The sequence below is a fragment of the Protomyctophum parallelum genome (genome assembly GCF_964188405.1).
Source record: "Protomyctophum parallelum genome assembly, chromosome: 10".
NCBI classification, from domain to species: domain Eukaryota; kingdom Metazoa; phylum Chordata; class Actinopteri; order Myctophiformes; family Myctophidae; genus Protomyctophum; species Protomyctophum parallelum.
In genome coordinates this window covers 19,264,511-19,284,943 of record NC_139704.1, presented here as the reverse complement: position 1 = coordinate 19,284,943, position 20,433 = coordinate 19,264,511, and positions in this window count along the sequence as shown.

The window sequence follows — 20,433 nt, the reverse complement described above, 5'->3', positions numbered from 1 at the left end:
GGGTTATATATGTGCCCTGGAGGACAGAGGATGGTCACATTATAAACACAGTCAGGGTTATATATGTGCCCTGGAGGACAGAGGATGGTCACATTATAAACTCGATCACCAAAGGAAACACTGAGTTGTTTTACAGTGTGAAAGTAATGTGTAATCTGTAATGACTGGTGGGTTTCTGCTGTATAGTCGTGACAACGACTTAATTTGGATAGGAATATACAGTTTTATTTGTGACTCAGTCACAAACGGTGAAGAGAGGAGAGTCCGCACACAGGTTTGCTCCAAGGTGTTTGCTTTTTATTCAATACACCATAAATAAGGCACAACGTTTCGGCCGTGAATGGCCTTCATCAGGTCACAAACGGTGTCTCCAACCAGCTATAACTCAAACATGGAGCATGGCAAGTAGGGCGGGGGGGGGGGGGGTCGCTCAGTGTATAGTCGTCCCTATATTGCTCCATTGCAACCATTAAACACACAATAAATGGCATAACGTAACACACAAATCCCTTGCCGACACGCATTCCCACAGCAACAACTTTAATTAAACTACAATGAAATTCCTTCCCTGTCCAATGCGCACCCTGGGATGCTACAGTGTGAAGTAAACAAAACAAACAAAAAAAGATTAGACGATATATGATTTGAAGCCCTTGCACATCTATTTGCAGCTATAGTATTCTATTCTATGAAATCCTGAACAGACATAAAAGTTAACCTACAGAAATACAAATGGTGCTATTAAAGTAACATATAAAACACATCATACCTGACCAGGAATGACATAAGACATGTCTCCAGGTTGGTGTGTTTTGTGTAGTGTAAGGACTCCTCTGTAAACAATGTAAACAAACACAGTGATTTTCAGAGATTTCTCCTCCGCCACGACCTTATCTCAAACAAACAATCCAAGGGAGATCCATCAAAGTTGTGCTTTCTGGTCAGTCCTCATTACAACATCCCATCAACGCATCCGTACCTCAGGGATCAATTCTGGGCCCACTGCTATTTTCCATCTTCATTGATGACGTTGTGAAACAGTGCGAGAACACTATTTTCCTGTATGCGGATGACTCCACCATCTTCGCACCAATAACATCATCAAATGGGCCTGAGGTAGCTGCGTCCCTGAACAAGGATCTGGAGAACATTCGGAAGTGGGCTGACGCCTGGAAGATCACTTTCGAGCCCAGCAAGTGCAAGGCTCTAATTCTGTCCAGAAAGAGGAATCCATCTCGACCGGATCTCTTCTTTGGGACCACCAAGATCAAACTCAGCGAGCAGATGGAGGTTTTGGGACTCTGTATAGACAGCAAACTTACGTGGACCAGCCATCTGTCCAACATCTGCAGACGCGCTGGACAACGTCTTGGAGCACTGCGCAAGCTGGCCAACAAGCTTGATGCTAAAGGCAGGGCCAACATCTACAAAACCCATGTCAGGAGCATCATGGAGTACTCCTGCCTAGCCTGGATGAACGCCTCTCTGACCACTCTCGGCAGTTAGACCTCATCCAAAAGAAGGCCTTAAAAATCATCGGGGTAGATGAGGACCTTGCCCTACAGCAGTACGCCATCGGCAAGCTGAGTCATCGCAGAACAGTTGCAGCAACAACTGTTCTCTACAAGATGCACACTCCCAACTGTCCAATGGACCTCAAAGCACTACTACCTCAAGCTCACACCTAAGTTTGAATCACCCGGAGAGTACTACCAAGCCACGCCCTGGAAACCCCCAAGTCAAACACCAAATGCCTTGACAGGAGCTTTCTCCACTCTGCTACTAGGACATGGAACAGTCTTCCCCCTGTGGTTGTTGGAGACATTACATCAAGCAGTGTTCACGCCTTCAAGAAGAGGTTGAACAAACACCTCCTCAGTATGTGACTGTAATCCCACAAAGCTCAAGGACTGTCATTCATCCAACATTCAGTTTACACATACTGTACGCCTGACTGAGTAGCTGCAGATCATTGATAGGCTCTTTGAATGTATTTTTCCCATAGCCTGTATCTGCTTAAGCAATTCTCATTTTGTTACACAACAGCCTACCAGAGCATGTACAGTAGTTGATTCCATCTCAGACAATGGTGTGCAAGCCTTTAAACGCAGAGTTCATAGACCTCTCCTGACCACCCCTCACACTGACTGTTGAGCTGCAGTGAACCGTATATGATTGGCCAATGGATACATTATCTTACTTTATATTGTTCACAATAATATAAATAAAAATACAGGGAATGTAACAAAAGACACCCATGTCATTCCAGTATGGAAATACAAAGGGAAGAGGTGGTATGGAGGAAGAGTACATGGGGGATAAAAGGAGGGGACTGTGACCACCAATGCACTACACACACCATGGAGAATAAAGTCAGGTAGAACACATTTTGTGTAATTACACTAACTGAACAACATTTAAAACTGACACGTTACACTCATACAGAACATGGATATGCCTGATCGCAATGCTGACAATGCCGACACAGTGTCTGGCACTGACACAGTGTCTGGAGCAATACACCCATATCTGCACCCCATTCAACCGTTATCTCTGTATTGGTCGGATAGGCGAAATCATCCGTAATCAGCACCTTCGAATAGGGCCAATATGGCCATACTGGCATACTCACTGTTTCAGTATGTCATTATCTTATCGCCTATTGTGACAGGTGAAAATGGTATTGTTGTGTCACTGATGTCAATGACGGAGGCGCGCCATGTCTGGTGGCCTTGAGCAAGTTGAGCTTGAGGCACCGCCAAGCGAGGCGCCGTGCCGAGCGAGTCGCCGTGCCGAGCGTTGCGACGGCCACCAGACCCGACTCAGCGCCGTCCGAGTTACGTCCAGATAGGCAGAGTAGTATATATTAGTAGCCCCTAGTTTCCATGCGCCGACAATAGAGTTGGAAATGACACGTTCAGCCAAGGGTGAGTATGCCAGTATGGCCATATTGGCCCTATTTGAAGGTGCTGATAACGGATGATTTCGCCTATCCAATACAGAGACTAATAGCGCAAAACGCCAATGTTAGTCAATGGTTTCTGTTGTGTTTAACGTCACACCATGCAGAGCTCGTTCAGCGAAAGAGAAAAATCACACCCGAGTGGTGCAACTCCGTGTGGGGGTCCCCAGAACTTCCAGACTCACATGAACGCTCCCAGGGTGCCAGCCCGGTTCCGGCGAGCCGCCCTGCGTCCGAAACGGTCGAGAAATGACAGAGTTACTGTGTGGGTAATTAGCATTTAGCAGTCTCTCTCATAGGGACCTGTACCTAGGGACATTGCTGTTCCTTGGAGTGGTTACACAGAGAGAGATGGGGGGGTGGGGGGAAGCAGATCCATGGAAATATCTCCATGCCAGACTGAGAGCTGCTTTGAGAAGTACATATCTGTCCTTGGTCAATATCAGTACATGCATGAGTCAGACTTCAGAAAAGAGACTGCACGAATGCGATCTCCATGGGATGCCAAGCAGGAGGGAAGAAGCCTGTCTGCTCTCAAGAAATATTAATGCACGGCTTAAGTTTACCAGACGGCTGAAGAACAGCACCGCTGGGACGTACAGTATGAGCATTATGGGTTTGGCGCTGCTGCTCTGTTGACTCAGTCAGGACCTGACCAACCAGCAATCGTGTAGGGGCGGCAGTGGCTCAGGGGCCTTGCATGGTGTCCATCTGTGTATGAGTGTGTGTGTGAGTGTAATGCACAATCTATGGATAAAGGCGCTATATAAATCATTTTATATTCCATTACTGCCTCGCTCTACCAAGGGAAACCTGGGTAAGCTGAAGTTGAATTGTAGCACATTATGTTGTGGACATACAGTACAATGAAGAGAAAATAACTAAAAATAAAAGGCAAACAGAAAGGCTTTAGCTGTGATTTAAAAGAAATTAGAGTTGCAGCAGACCTGCAGTTTCCTGGTAGATGAACCACAAGGCTGGCACCTCGAAAAGGTCATCAGCAAGGAATTAACTTTATGCATGAGGAGCTTAGTCACACACAAGCTCGCCATGGAATCTTCACTCCAGCACTGAAAATGTATGTATGAAAATTGGAACAGAGTAGGCCAGAGGCCTACTGACTGAATCCTTTACATTGCGTTGTTCAAGAATGTATAGACAATTATGTCGTTATTCAAATCTGTATTATCCAAGTGTATGATATGAGTGAGAACAACATTCATGTGATACACTTGGATACAGATTTTAATAATATAATTTGATCAATTACCCACAAAATACAGCATTTATAAAGTGCCTTTCAACGCTTTACATTGTATTTCATTTTCACATTCACACAGCATTCATGCACACCACAGATACACTGGTAAACATTATATGCTAATGTGGTAGCGTACACATTCACACACCGAAGGCGGAGGCAACCATGCAAGGCAACCTTCTCAGCAGGAGCAGTTAGTGGTTCTTGGTCAGGGACACTTTAACACACCGGGGATATATACCGGGGTATATCTCCTGAGCCAGTGTTGCAACTCACCCGTGGCTTCCCTGTGAGGTTAGGGTGAGGTTAGGTGTAGGGTGCCTGGCTAATGCCGGACTATTAGGACTAATGGTGTCGGACACTTGTACATCGGAACAAACACATGCACCCCATTAAGGGCCCTATTCATGATCTATCAGTATCTATTCTACACAGTGTGGTGCACTGCACAGTGGCACATGTGTTCGGGGTTGTTGTGGTACAGTAGTTAAATGTCTTGTTACCTGAGTGCAAAGTGAGGTGCACGCCACAAAGTGTATATAGACCCATCTACTCACTGCAATTAGTGTTTGGTCATTACATTAATTAAACCAATCAGAGTGCTCCCATTACCTTTAACTACATTGTATATGTGTAGCCAGGGCACTAAGGCCCGGACACAGAACACCAGACTACGCCACTCTGGGAATTTCACCCAGAGAATATATGTACAATAGCACACTGGGCAATGATAAGAAGAGGGAGCAGAGACGTGTAGTTCCAGTACAAAAATGTATATTGTTTTATTATGTTGAATACAAAAGGGTTACTTAAAAGAGACTTTAATCATAAAGGTCCATATCAAAAAGGAGTCTACAATGACACTAGCCTACAATAGATACCAGTAGCCGGGGGGGTACCAGGGGTGTCCTTACAGACAGGGAGTGAGGGGAAAGAATCACCGCCACCAAGGACGCACACACTTCACACTGCAAGAAAACAGAAAAGGAATTAGATACACACAACACTGGTTTCACAATAAAAGGCAAGCCACCGTATAAAAGCATAACATGCAAGTAAAATCCCATACAGCCTTAGTACCACGTGACCCACCACCTGTCGTGACTACAACCCTAGCCCTCCCAGCTACGGGCAATTCTGGTATAGCCAGAGCCTAATACTATAATATATATAGTTCTATATTCATCAACTGCTAGTGAGCTGGTTTGCACCAAAACAAAGTAAACTTAAACAAAACAAAACAAAACGAAATCATAAACAAATTAACGAGGACAAAAAACAGCAGAGGCAAGGCAGACTGGATTGGGTACAAATTGGATGGATTGGATACAAACAAAAAGATACCATTAATACCTGGACATGATTAACTGATTTCAAACTATAGTCTAGTATAGCAGAACTGCCTTACCTCGGTTAAACGGTTCAAACACATATTGGGCAGACGTGCCCACCAGAGCCGAAGAGTTATGATAATCCTTTTTTTTTTTTTGCCGGTAGGCCTACTTTTATTTACAGATTGGTAATAAACACAGCGGTACGATTTCAGAACACATGATTCACTCATCTTGTTTCAACATGCAATGTTCAACAGTAAAGAATTAAATTTTTTCAACATTTTCAATGATCAATAGTAAAGATTTAAATTGTTTCAGCATATTGTTGCAGCATTTCAGCATGATCAATTATTCACGTACCATTCAGCACACGAGGAAAGTGTTTCTCCTTACAGCACAGCGGTCAATGAACTCGTTGGCTATGCCAGACACGTCCAATTTCTTTACTAAATTCTTGTAACAATTGGCTCTTAAAAGAACCGTTGGACTCGGAGTAGCTGCTTCGGCGGCGGGTTTAAGCGGCGACAGGCTGGCATCACTGGCGAACTGTAGCTTTCTCTGGACGAAGCGACCCTTCTTAGCTGGTGGCGGTTTCATTGTGAATGAAAAGTAAGCAGGGCACTGTACTGTACTGTAGGCATATTTATACCTCCCTGGCTAGGTGAAAACAAAAGAAACCCGATTAGCATTTGAGTACTTGGTGGCCGCACCCAACCCTTTTAACACCTCTGAACAGCCAGGCGGAGAGGATGTGTAAATATGTGTAAATAGTATGCTCCGACTGTGTCACAGAGGGTCAATAATTCCCAGGAAATCTGTAATGTAAATATAAAATGTCCACGAAAATCTTCATGGGGGCCTAAAGGGGCCCTAGGATTCTTCATGGGGGCTGCAGCCCCGTGGCCCCCACAGACTCTACGTCGTTGGTGCCCACAGCACAGGACAATGCCTCCGCTTGCGAGGCAAACGAGGGCAGATGAGATGACAGGGGGGACAGCTCTAAGCCTTGGTTGAACAGTACCAACTGTACCAACCCACAGCAGCCTATCCCACTGTCAGATGCCTGTAGAATAAGACACTTAGATTTTGCTCATAACTTTACAATTACACAAACACAGGGAGACCTTACATACCGTCAATGACATTCTCTTGCACATGCGACCCCAACACACCACCAGGCAAACACAACAAAGCCAGCCAGCTACTCTGATCGCTGGGTGTGGCTCCCTCTTATTCAGTGAGCAGCCAGGTCTCTCAGCTGTCCTGAATATGGGTAATTAGGGTGTCACATGATTGGAAAAGCTCAACCCACTACATATGCCTGCTTCATGCCCACTGCTACATAAATGCTGCATTCGGCAAGGAGGAGATACAAACAATTTCATGCTGAGAGCAACATAAAACCTACAAGAGCAGCATTAATAATGTGATATAATGATACAAGGAGATGTGGAAGGAACAAAAGCTGTCTTGCATGGAAATGAGGTGGAACTGCCGCAGTGGCCGTTAGTATTGTAGTCGAGTCCACCTATAAAGCTAGTCCAAGTCATGACCACCAAACAAGCCAGGTTTTATCTAGCATCAGTATTATAATGACTCAAATATTAAATAATCTGCATATCAGCACCCCCACCACCTCAGGACATTGTGGTACTGCATCTAAAACTGCTTTCAAAGTCCAGAAAGAAATGACAAGGCCTGGTTTATATCAGAGTGGTGATTGAGGCTCAAACCATTAGAAATAACATTGAGGGACATAGACAATATGATATTAAATATTAAAAGCAGTTTTAAAATGCATGTTATTTGCACTTTAATATTCACAACATGCTCATCGTTCATATGCCGTTGCCGGAGCCCCAATTGGATATCGAGAGAGAACTCTCTCGTGGGATACAGGATAAATAATTGAAAATGGAAGTGATGACAATGAAATTAGCGGAGAACTGGCACACTAAAACTGAAGCTGATTAATGGGCGCTCTATCCTGACTTAATTCAATTGGCAACTGACCTGTTATTGAACAAACACTCCAATGATTTACCTTATTTTTTCCATGAAACGGTTGTGTTTTAACAATAAAATATCCCTCCAAAGAAGCATGGAGACATTCTCCTAATTATTATGCAATATATGGACAGTCTAGCCCAGATCATGATTAATTCATGTTTTAATCGCAACATGGAGTCCCTTGGCAATCTCATCTACTGTACCATGTTGATCATGAGTGTTGTTTTAGATTCAGATCAATTGCCAATTGCAAGCAGTGTGCGTGCATTGCGAATCCACCTAGATCTTTAATCAAAATAGCAAGGAAATATCTGCACTGTCTTGTCACTGACTGTGCTGGATTTAAGACAAGCTCAGTACACAATGGCCTTCTTACGTAAAGATAGCAATGTGCTAAGAACAATAAAGACCATCACTGTATAGGCCAGTCAATTTAAGCTGAAAAGGGGTGTGACCCAAAAGTAATTGCAATAGTAATCATTCAAGGTTTTTTTATGATGATAAAATATTATATAAATGTTGGATCATGATAAATTCAGGGGTTGAACATTGGAGTACCATTGAAAACCTATAAGGCAAATATTTTATTTATAATTAATTATGCTTTAAGGAGCATGTGACATGTCAAACTAGGCGTTATTTATTTAAATATTATTTATTTATTCTGAACCCATTCTAAGCATTAGTTTTGGGCTAAATTCGGCCATAGCCAATTGCCCAAATGTGCTGACATTTGGGCACAAGGAGTGTTTAATCTTAGAAGCAGTGTTCAATTTACAAAGAAAGACTTTGTTTCAAACTTCATTAGCTGGATTGTGAGTTTTATGTTATCTGTTCCTTCGTTGTGCATTTCCTTCCCGCCATAATTGAAAGACCAGATGTTATAATGTAATTGCATCATCAATCAGATTGCTCAACCCCACGATAGGGGAATGTCCTGATTGCACATTGACTTCTGATTCTCTCACACACACACACACACACACACACACACACACACACACACACACACACACACACACACACACACACACACACACACACACACACACACACACACACACACACACACACACACACACACACACACACACACACACACACACACACACACACACACACACACACACACACACTCCTTTAATTCAGATAAGCTCATGACTGCTTAAAGTCATTATAGTTGTAGATGCCCCTTCAAGAGGCCTCACCATATTCATTTGAAATAGATAAGCCAGATATAATAGCTTTCCACAACAGAAGGAGAGCATGCAAGACCTGGGATCAAAGAGGTGATAAACATATAGCTAAATAGATCAAGTTAATGAATTGCCCCAGGTTGAGGCAATGGGCATGCACCAAGAATAGAATATACAATATAAAGCTCAGGTGATTGAAATGGCCAAAAGCCATTAAAGTGTCTGTTGTGTGATGAGCATTAACATTATGTTATTCTTCATATTTCGCCAGTTTGCTACCCTGACAAACACACGGGTGCACCGCACACAACCCCTCCATGAAGTTTTGTAAACTCTGCCTATTTTGCTGTCCTCCAAAAGTCCCCCGAACAGTGCACTGTACACGACAGCGAGCCCAGTGCGGTCAGCGGTCTACTTGAATTACTAACATTACAATTCCTTTGTTTAAAGTTTAATTTAAAAGATGAATAACAGTACCAATACCCTCTGCTCTGTATTTTTAAAGTTGGTGATTTGTATCACAGAGAATTGTGTAACCTTGCATTTATCGCTGCAAACAAATAAACAATGCATTGCTGTAAATTGGAAGGCCCTTCCCCTCCCATATTGTCTCAGTAAAGTCAGAGATAGCTATATCTCGCTTGATTGGTTGGACATTTACCACAACATATGGACTCTGTAAATCGTATAAACCTTCTGACAGACTGAATATGGAAACTACTATAGAAAAATAACGAACAAAGACGACAGCAAAACAATAGTGTGGCACCATACATTTGTAATAGCTGGGTGCATTCTTAATCATAAATATGTTTGAATCTGCTCCCTTTCCAGAGTGCTCTGGTGTTGTTGCAACTTGCCAGAGAGTGCTCTGATATCAGTTAATCTACTTAAGTCTGACATTTGAAATGCATTCAAATAACGTTAATTCATCCCATGTGTAAACATGATCTTCTGTTACACATGCGTCTTGAATCACATTTTGCAATGACTTCAGCCAACCGTAGGTGTGTCTGTGTCTCAATTCTGTGTGAATACAGTGAATACAAATACAGTGAATACAAATATAGTGTAAGATACTCACTGATATGTCACTGTGTGTCAAAGTAGAACCCAAAATGCAGACAACACAGGCAGGTACTAATGTCTGCCATCCGCCAAAGAATGAGCAGAAAGAGTCCAGTTTTGTAGGCAGTGGCTTGATTGGGGAAGTTGCCACAGGTGAGTAATGATGCAATTGGAGACAGCCAGGTGTGTAAATGGGACTGTAGTGTGGTGGAATGGAATGTGGGTGTGGTCAGGGTCATAGTCACTGCCGGTCAGTTGGTCCGTGTCCGTCTGTCCAAGTGTCCAGGAATCCAGAGGGCAAACCATGAGTTTATCATTAGGCCTACATGCTTGTTTATTTTAAGGTGGTAGCTAAGTTAAATGATTATTTATTGCTGTGCATTTGATATTAAAATAATAATATATAATATAATATCATTAGCGTTTTGTTGACCCAATTTATTTCACAAAAAGTCTAGTTGTGTTTTACCTATACCTGTAGGCTGTAGCTAATAGCTAGTAAGAGGGTTTATGACGCAAAAGGACTGTGCTTGTGCACAAACTATGAAAATGTCCTGCCTTAATTACCAACATAAATGTTGGTAATCTCCCGAGACACCATATGGTACAGTATTTGCCTTACATGGCTTCAAACATATTCCAGTCCATCAAACAGCAGCCTGTGCTATATGTTTCTTTTGTTGCCAGAAATGGATTGCATGCATGGCTCATATAGTCATAACAATGCAGATCAATCCAGAGCACGCTGTTTACAATTGTTTTGATGAAACACTAGTATATGATCAACCAAGCCTAGATCCCAGGGGGTGTAGAAACAGAAGAACAGTCCTACACAGCACCCCCGACCTATTATGTCAAATGGTCATATAGGTTGCAGTTAGGGTGGTTTGGTTTGTTGTGGCATGGTTTTGGCAAGGTTAAATTAATTAAAAGTTAAGGTGTTATAAGTTTTATGGTTAAGTATGGGTTTTGTATATGTTTAACATTAAGGTAAGCTGGTTTAGATTCTTGTTTGCTATTAATCAGTCAATAAAAACAAGAAAGGTATAACTGGGCATCAATATGCCTTTATGTACTGTATTGTATAGCTATAATCTGTTAAGCATGAGGAACAATGGAAAGCATCATCTTTTTAATTTCACTACTTAGCAAAGCTTTTATTTTCAGTTATGTGGCCATGTACATTGTAGAAGTTCCAGAACAGTTTAATATCACTGGATTTAAACAAAACGTTATGCTACTTTCCATTAGGCAGTACTGTTCCGATGATACATTTTAGTGTCTCTACACTTTACTATAAATATTTATAACCAAACAATCTGAGATCTCCGCCTACTGATATGCCTGCCTGATTAGTCTGATTATCTGGCTACATGATGAAGTGCCAACATAGCTGGGCAGGATTCCCAGCATGCCTCTTGTTTATTAAGTTGTTTATTAAAAGTGTCCCCATTAGTTGAGGCCAATGTCAGCAGATAGTTTTCCATGAACTGTTTCATTGGCCTCTATTGTGATGTTATTGTTATTTGCTACAGGGAATATGTTGTGTGGATGCATTTTTATGTTCTTTTATAAGTTCTATATTTCATTCAGCAGTTTTTGTTAACTCATTAAAACCAGGAAGGCATCTGCGTCATTTTAGCAAAATAGCAGATGTACAAGCTCACGTTATGCAACGCTGCGAGCTTGTACATCTGCTACATTATTAAAAAGAAATAATAATAATATATATATATATATATATATATATATATAGTGGCGACTGTCTGATACACAAATACTCAAACCAGGAGAAGTAGTTTATTACAGAAAGTTAAAATACAGGTCTTTCTTTCCTTTCTTTGCAGGGGAAAGCAGTCAAAGGTAAGCATGGATAAACTTAAAGTTCATTTTCAGGGGAAGAAGAGAAGCTGTCGTTGCTCGACCTCGCCGCTGGACTTCAACAGGTAGGTTATTTAATTAGGTAGGTAGGTGTGCAACTGCAAGGGATTGTGCTGAGTATGGTTTAGCTTTAGGCTTTCTCTCCTAGGTGCAGATAAGGCAGTTCAACTCAGGTAACTATTAACAGTCAACATCAAACTTAAAGAAGGATTTTCTTTAACCGGTAAGTATTTCTACTCAGCCTATATTCGAGTAGGTTTACTCCTCCGAAGGCTGTGTACTAACTAAGGCAGGTATACAAGGCTGCTGTACTTTATACCTCATACTTTAATTCTTAGTATGAGGTATATAGTACAGCAGCCTTGTGTTCCTAAAACAGAAAGATTGGGTATTGGGTAAGATTGACATTATGTATCTTTCAAGACCTTTCACTGCTTTGTCTCAACCATGGCTCTGGTCTCAGCCACCGTGGTAGATGTTTTGACATTCAGTTTTTTTATGTTTTTTATGTTGCCACTACTGTTGGAGCAGCCATAAACTACACAGGTTCATCCCGATGTTCTGGGCATCTTTGTAATGTTAGTGTTAGTAAAAAGCAGGTACAAGAGTAACATTTGAGGCAGACTAACATCAGTCGTCTCCGCCTACAGGAAATACGTAGGCTGCGACCATGAGACCAGTTACGGAATCGGTATTGTTGTCATGTTGCTCCCTGGACCCTGGGAATCTTAAACTGAGCATTTCGAAGAGATACAGAATAGATTTCTTGCTCACAATGGTTAACTTTTCTGAACCTTAAAAAAGAAATGTCTCTGTTGTCAGTGTTCTCAACCCCACTGTGGTGCAGTGTAGCATTGCCAACAAATTGTGTTTTGAATGTGAATCTTTTTAAATGTTAGCAGTATGGACATTTTACCACTTTAGCTAGATGTATATTTCATTGTACGATGGTGTCACACAGTGTAAATTAACAGTTAACTTAATAGCATTAACTTTGACACCAATTTGGTGAAATGAATGTCTTTCTTCTCCTCTCAAGCCTGAGCAGACGGTGTGCTTTTGGCAAGCTTTAGATCTAGAATTGCCTAAATGTCATCTAAATGTCATGTTGACGTCCCAAAATCAAATGTATCCCCATGGGTATAGCTGCATGTTTACACAGATGTGGAGCTGTCTGACTATCTTTACTGGATGTTACGTTTTACAAGAAAACAAACTTTAGAGCAGAAGAGAACTGAACAGAGAGACAAAACAGCAAATCAAAGGAACTGGGATTCAGCTGAGATCTGTTCCACGGTGCATGGGGGCAGAGTGTGGCTTTGATGATTATAGCCCTGGCATGTGATCTAACTAGCAAGCCTAGCTTATAGCTGAGCATGGGAGCAAAGCACCCGCCATGCAAACGTGGCTCGTGTTTTAAGGATTACACTTAAACCACACTACTTAAACCGACATCCTTCCGTTGGGGTCTATACCCCACGCCTCTACGGCAAATCTCTTCGACCTACAGTAGTCGACCTACAGTACAAGTACAAGTTTTTGGTCACTGTTAGCCTATTTTGACGAATGTTTTTATTATGACATGCTAGGATTGATTGATTGATTGATTGAATACTTTATTCATCAGACATGTAGCAAGTGGTACAGTAAGACATTACAAGGATGCTAAAAGGATAACATAAAAAAGTCCTATAGGGACTTGTACATTCAATTAAATTTCAATTCACTTTTATTAAAGTGTCAAATCACAACAGTTGTCTCAAGACACTTTACATATAAAGCAGAAAACAAAGATCCACCCAGAGCAAGCAATATTGCGACAGTGGTAACAAAAAACTCCCCTTTAGGAAGAAACGTCAGGCAGAACCCGACCAAAGGGCTGGCAGCCATCTGCCTCGAACGTGTCGGGGGAGATGCGGGCCGGGGAAATAGAAAGAAAGAAAATAGAAGAAAGATAGACATTGTGGTCCTGTTCATCTGTTCATATACATACTGTACGTTTAAAAAAAAAGTCAATCTACAAGCTCATATGGCATTGTGATGGGACATATTTTAAATATACTGTGTAGTAAAATAGTTAGTCTAAAGTCATAATAATATAATAATTAAGTCATTCATTGACTTGTGTAGGTTAAAGTGGTAAATGGAGCATATCAGAACACTATTTGTGCATGCTTGCATGCGTGCGTGCATGCGTGCGCGCGTGCGTGTGTGTAGTGAGGGGTATTCAGACTGAGATAAACGTATGTTTACGTCACTGATGTAGAAAGAAGTGGCAGGAATGATGTGAGGCTTCTATAGTTCTGTCAACGTCTCTCACATTCCTTGTTGGGCCTCAAAGAATGCAAACATCCTTGGGTGGTGATATGGTTGTCTTCTAGCCTGGCTAATAAGCGAGACTCAAATCACACTGTCGCAAAAATAAATTGCCAACGGCTGATTCGGTCTGGCTTATTAGCCAGGCTAGTTGTCTTTATCAATTTCTTCAACTGCCTTCCTTTAAAAGAAGAAAAAAATAACTGTCTTCTACACAGCCTCATGTGAAGATGAAATATTGTATTTTTTACAATTATATAGGCCTACCTGTGCTTAAGTCCAACGCACATATACACACGTGCACACGCACACACGCACAAACACACACGCGCACACACACACACACACACACACACACACACACACACACACACACACACACACACACACACACGCACGCACGCACACACACACACACACACACACACACACACACACACACACACACACACACACACACACACACACACACACACACACACACACACACACACACACACACACACCATACAGTAGCACAGGTTTTACATAGAGGCTACTGATAATTGGTCATACTCTATTGATAGAGTATTGTGAATAGTATATACACTGTACTGAAAGGTTCTGTTTGGCTCATTGCCAGACATCATTGAGCTTTTCCTTAAGTACATTTAAAAGTAGACCGCAGACATGGAAGTGGAGTGGAGTATCTACAGACCATATTATGCTTCAGTTTAAATGAGTGGGCGACAGGCACCAGTGGCCAACAATGTACTGTAGATAATCCCCTAGAATATTGTTATAGGTTGACTAATTCATCCTAAGGAGCCCCGAAAGCCCTCAAATATGTATTGTGTTTTCTATGGCTGTGTGTATGGAATAAATGCAATGTATGTAATTAAGCTGCGCCTCTAGGCAAGACAGAATGTAGTTCATTAATGAACAACATGGCAACCATTTTCCATCCCCAGTTAGATTTTTGAAATGTTTAATGTGTTAGATAACGCAGTACAGTTTCACATGCTAGACGCAAAATATCCTGCACTCTTCGTGATCACAGTGAGATTTGAGCCCATGACCTGTGCTGCTCACTGCTAACGCAGTAAATGCAATACATTTTACCGTAAAGTGCTCACAGAAGAAAACAGCCTCTTCATCTCCAAGTACTGGCCTCTGTGGAGATAATGTTTTGTAATCAAACAGAGGTCTGCGTAGTACATGAGATTTCTTCAGAGATAACTTTGCCGTTGGCAAGTTGGCAACACAAACGCTGGGCACACTGTAAAGAGCAGGAATTCACTTGGATAAACTACATGCACAGAGAGACGTAATAGAAAATGTTGATCAAGCCAAAGTTGCTGATAAATGTGCAAAGACAGAAATGGAGAAAGAAATAGATTTCCTTTGGCCAAATGGAACCTAATCTTTATGCTTCACCTCCTAAGTGTATAAAGACAAAACCGCTTGACAAGTACAATGTTGGTGTAACTAAGATTATATTCATTTATAGTTTTTCACCTCACCTGGAATTTTGTGCAGACTATTCATGCTGGCTCATTTATGGCTTCATGATGATGTTCAGCACATACAGAAATACAGACAAACCCTGTTCAACTTCTAGGCCAGTGGATCTCAAAGTGGGGTCCAGGGACCCCCAGGGGTCTTTGAGGGAGTTCCAGGGGGTCTCCAGCTAAATGATAGTTTGGAACCAAATGGACCCTTATGGGTCTGTAACTCTGAGAGTGTACAAATGGAACCGAACACTCTCAGAATTAAATGAACATGGATTTCACGATATAAATTGGGGTCTCAGAGATAGAAATGCCATTAAGTGGGAGTCTGTAGACTAATGCACGTCAAACTGGGGGTCCGTGGGCTAATTAGTGTCAATTTGGGGGTCCTTGACATGAAAAAGTTTGGGAATCACTGTTCTAGGCGACTTGACGTTTGGCCACGCTATAAAAATAACTATACCACCTATTCTCTGCTCTCTTCACTTGGAAATGCGATGCAGAGATACAGCAGGTGCAAATTATGTCACTAACATCTGCTGTGAGGGAAAACAAATTTGTAAAGCCCTGACAGCAAGGTCTGAAGTAATAGTAAGTACTAGTAAAGTACACCCTTCGCTGCTCAAGTGTCAATTCTCCAGCTGAACCAAGGTGGGCAGATGAGCCATAGTCATAGATTAGATGAGCTTGCTGAATCGGCATAGTCTGCTCACACTCTTGCTGAAGTGTACTTTATTTCTGTAACAGGATTGATGTAGGACATAAAGACAAGATTTTTATGTAGAACATAAAGACATTAGGAGATTCAAGACAACAGAGACATTGCATTCTGGCAGAATCTAGTCGGATTCTAATGCCAAAAAAGGAAAGCTTAATAATAAACAATCATTTCAAAGAATTTTAAGAAAGGGGACCCAAATAAATGTCAATGTTTAATGGTACTTTGTTTTTGTTTTATATAGGTTTTACTTTTATTTACATAAATATAAAAGTACAATCATCAGTATAAATGTGCAACTTGCAACCAGAGTTAACTTGCATACATAAACTCAAAGTTACACCACGATGCAAGCAACATGGGACATACAGCAAGGAGGACATCAAAAAGGTCAACATAGCTATGGATTACAGACACTTGGTGCAGTTTAAACAACTTTGTCGTATGCCGTTGTCGCGTGGCAAAAATAGATCATCTACAAGCTCACGTGTCACAATGTGCCGCATTGTGAGCTTGTAGATCTGCTATTTTCACCTATAATTACATGACCAAAATACTGACGGGTCGAAAGTGGTTAAATCTTACACTCAACTGCAGTTCTGTTCTACGTTCTGCAGACGTGAGTTAGGACTCCTCTCAGGCTTTATTACAAAAAAAGACAGATCCACCTTGGACCATCTCCTGTGGATTTGGAAATCAAGCTCAAGATCAAAGACAGTGTAGCCTACTGTTTGCCCTGCTGAGTCTCTGGGCAGCCAAGCAAGGTAGCAATACAACACATCCTCCTGGCGAGGTGAGCTATTCCACTGTTCAATGCTGTGGAGAGCAGCTGCTGGAAGGCCCTGAGCAATTATTTATAATGTACCGTAGCCAAATTGATCTGAAATTTAGATTCTAAAAATCCACAAATGGGTAGCTTGAATGGCCACAAAAAAGCAGAGTTCATGCATTGTTTTTCTTCTTTTTTTTGTGTGGAATTATAATAATTGTACGTAATGTGCTGTAACTTTGCTGCCTAAATGGAAATGGGGTAATTATGCTACATGACCAGTGACCATTAAGTCACCTGTCTCAATAAAACAAGCTTCACACCGTTATTAAAGAGCTCATATTCCTGGACTTTGTGGGAGTAAACAGATTGCCAAGACCATGCAAACACTTCACAGGTCTTGACCCCATGCCGTGCCGCCCGCTATAGGAATAATCTAAGCCTACACACAGTATTAGCACTGAAGTCGATGTCTGGCGTCGTAAACCTATAACCATGTTATTATGCAGCTTTCTAACACTGCTGGCAAACTGCAGCTTCTCACATAGCAATTAAAATGTTGTAGTCAAGAGTGCTTTTATCTTTAGCTGTTGCAGGCAGAACATCCAGTGCCGCAATCCAAGTCTGCTATGTTCACCCATTATATAATGTGTGGGTTTGAAGATTTTGCATCATTTTCAAAGAAATAAACCAGTGGACTGTAGTTCAGGATGTCACGTCATGGTTGACACCATATGAGATAAATAAATGCAGATTAGAGAGGAAAAGCCGATGATATCACAATTAATAAGAAGCATTTATGTTGATAACGAATACAAACATACAGTCATTTTAGACCACCTGTCTCCCCTTACAGAAGACACAGAGGGCAGCAGGACATTTAAAACCATTGCAATCAATGGAGATCAATTTTGCGAAATGCAAAAGGTATTAACACACAAGCTCTACATACTATTGATTTTGACAAGGAATCTTTTTTTCTTTGTTTTTATGCAAGGACAAAAGTAAGGCAATTGATTTCAAGCCATGCATGCATTTTAAGTGAGCAAACATTACTCTAAATACTCAGTATCAAGGAAAATACATTTTGAATGGATAGTGAATCATTAATGAGTTCCGAGGGCCCATGTAAAAGCCTATAATTGTATATGCAGTTACACAGCGGTCTTGCTCGCCAAAATAAATAACTTATGGTTTGTATCCGATCTGTTATTTTTGAAGAGTGACACCATCGGACGACAAACAATATAAATGAGGCCTTATAGGGAGGCATTGAAGATGAGTGTCGCAGTTCCTTATTTGCCATTTCAGTCCTTTTACACATCATACTGTTTCATATCTTGGGCACGGAATCATGCATGCACACATACACACAGGCAGTTCTCGTCCAAAACGAATGAAGGATAAATATCATTGGTTAAGCAATTGTGAACCTCGGCCAATAGGCTACACCTTTTACGCTCCAATAGAGATAATGACATTTTGCAGACATCAGACGGAAGTAACATTTTGCCAGTGCACAGTACAGTATATATTTTCCCTTTGGTGACATATTAGGCGAAGGGAACACCGTTGAATTCAGAGGATATATAATTTGCTACAGTATACCCATATACACGCGGTCAAAGCCACGGGGCTTGACATTTCCTCATCGGTATGGTGCCAGTGGTCTCGCAACATAACAAAACAGGCTTCACATTCAAGGTATGATGTCTCCTTCACCATACACAGTCAAATCCTGCAGTGTAAATTGAACTCTACAAATGTAACCAAAATGGTTACATTTTTTGCACACTCCTCCATGAGTTATAAACAAGATACATTTAACACATTTCACTGTGTATACGTTCATTAAACTGATCATCATCATCATCGCCATCGAGGGGTATTAAGTCATCAGGGGAACGATCGTGACTGCTTAAGAGACACACGCGACAGTGAGACACATTCACATTCAGTCATCCATTGTGTCAGTATGTACCGTATAGATATTTGAAAGCTATATAGAAAAATAGATCTCAAAGAGTCCTCTGTTTTTATATATATATATATATATATTATATATACAACTACAGTATCTAGTATGGCTTTACCATAATGGCATGCAGGAAACTAAGACAAGCCTGAAGTTTCATCTACCTGAGTCATTTTCTCTATTCCTCTTGTTGAGGACGCGGGAAGAAAGTAATTCAGACCTATTAATGCACACACAACAAAAGAAACGGCATGGAAAACAATAAAGGCTAGATCTACTGTAGCTCTAATTTCCGTCCTAATCCGCTGCTATTTACAGTCATGGTGTGTTTTTTTATTCACAGTGCAAAGGCTGATGAGAGCTATGCAGAGCTGAGGTCTTATGAGGGAAGCAGGAGAGTGTGCGTGCATGAGTGTGTGCGTGCATGAGTGTGTGCGTGTGCGTGTGCGTGTGCGTGTGCGTGTGCGTGTGCGTGTGCGTGTGTGTGTGTGTGTGTGTGTGTGTGTGTGTGTGTGTGTGTGTGTGTGTGTGTGTGTGTGTGTGTGTGTGTGTGTGTGCGCGTGCGTGCGTGTTTGTTTTGAATGCAGAGATGACAGGGTTGTTGGGAGGGAGAAAAAAAAGCGTGGGTTTACTGGGAGAATAGTAGATGATGCCAGGGAGAGTTCAGCCCTCGGCTGAGATAGACTGTGGATTTTACATTGTATGTGGATGGGCAGGGTCGTTTTTCACTCTCTCCGTGCACTACCAGCCCCTATTCTATCAGGCCCTATGCTTGGTTTCCGAGTCTCTGTTCGCATCCTTTCTCTGGGACAGTTTCCCTGTCGACGTAACCTAATAACCTCTCTCTGCCTTTGGTTCATGCCATCACTGCTTAAATCCTGAGGATTTGCTGTGGATTTGTATGTTAACCCCAGCTATGCAGCTAGTCTCCTTGGTAAATGTTTACATAGGGAGAATCAATGCTATTCAGAGAGCCTTTTTTGTGTGTGTGTGTGTGTGTGTGTGTGTGTGTGTGTGTGTGTGTGTGTGTGTGTGTGAACAAGTTTTATTTTCCAACTCAATGAAACCTACTCCACTGGTCTGTCTCTCTCATTAACACAATGTGCCTGCAGGACAACTCACAAACCCTTCCACCCATCAAAACCACCAGAACATAAACATGTATTTCAATTTGTATTCAAAATATCATAAATAAGCCCACATACGGAGTTTTCAGTGTAAATTATGTGTGACGACCAACCCCCACACTTGACGTGGCAGGCTTTTATCAATTCCCCCTACTGTTGCACACAGCTGCAGAAGAGTTGGAAAGTGCCAGCCTCTTGTATCCTACGGATACCCTTTAAGTCAAGGTTTTGGGTCCCTGAAAGCATGTTCTGAGCTGATAAGAAGCCCAGCTCCTCCTCTCTCAAGAAAGGATTTCCACTCTCAATCTACTCCACTCCACTCCTCT